Source organism: Arachis duranensis, chromosome 1 (assembly GCF_000817695.3).
Source record: "Arachis duranensis cultivar V14167 chromosome 1, aradu.V14167.gnm2.J7QH, whole genome shotgun sequence".
NCBI classification, from domain to species: Eukaryota; Viridiplantae; Streptophyta; class Magnoliopsida; order Fabales; family Fabaceae; genus Arachis; species Arachis duranensis.
In genome coordinates, this window is record NC_029772.3 from 93,626,373 (window position 1) to 93,627,640 (window position 1,268).

Sequence of the window (1,268 nt, forward strand, 5' to 3'; positions counted from 1 at the left end):
AGTGTTAAAAACCCTCCTTTATGAATTATCCTTGATTGATGTGTAAATGGTGCTGCTTTTTCCCAAGCATCATATACTTCTTTCATGGGGCCATTATAAATTACATAATATTTTTTTTTATCTTGGGTGGATTTTTTGATAATTTTCGCAATTGTTTTATTTTCTGGAATTTTTTCTTCACCTGATTTGTCCATCATGCTTAGCTGGCTGAACTCTGATTGTTGTGTTGATTTCATTGCTTCGATGGCCTTCTTGAGGGATTGGATATGTGTCCTTATTTGCTGACAATGCTTGCATTTTTCAAGTTCTTGTTCGTATTTCTGAATTTCTTGATCTAATACGTTGTAGACGAACTCCATTCTCTTGTTAATGTATCTGCAATAACATTTTTATCACCCTTAATATATTCAATTTTTATTGGATATTGTAACAAAAATAATTGCCATCTTACCAATCGTCCATGATTATAATCAACTTTTAAATTATATCGTATGAAACCTGTTAAGTAACTTGAATCTGTCCTTAATGTAAATTCTTTAGGTAGTAAATCAATTTTCCATTTCTTAAGAGATTTAATTGCTGCTAGAGTTTCCCTTTCATGAGTAGTATATCTCTGTTCTGTTGGAGTAAAAGTCCCTGAAATATACATGCAAAGTAATTCCTTTGGGGAATATTTAGAATCTAGTGATTCTTTTTCTTGTTCCAAACTTTTTATAGCTTTCTTAGCTTTTAGACCTTCTATTTTATTAGGAAATAAATTTACCTTTTCTAGGACATTTGGCTGAAGTTTTAGTTTTCCTTGAGTGGATCGAATTAATCCAAGAAACTCTATTTCTTGTTTTGCTATTCTTGCTTTCTTTTTGCTAAGAACTAGTCCTTTTTCTTTACATCTTTCTAAAACTATTAATAATTTTTGAAGATGATCTTCTTTATCCTGTTTTGTAAAAATTAGTATATCATCAATGTACACTAAAACAAATTCATTTAATTCTTTTAGATTTTCTTCTATAAATCTTTGATAAATACCTGGAGCTTGTTTTAATCCGAATGGTAATACATTCCATTCATAGAGTAACACACGTTGATTCTTTTGTTGGGCAAGTAAAAGCAGTTAGTTTCTTTGTTTCTTCGTCTAAACGAAGTTGCCAATATCCTGATTTTGCATCAAGAGATGAAAACCAAGTTGCTCCTTTTATTTTTTCTAAAATAGAATCTTTTCTTGGAAGTTTAAGAGCATCACCAATAGTTGCTTCATTCATCTTCTTATA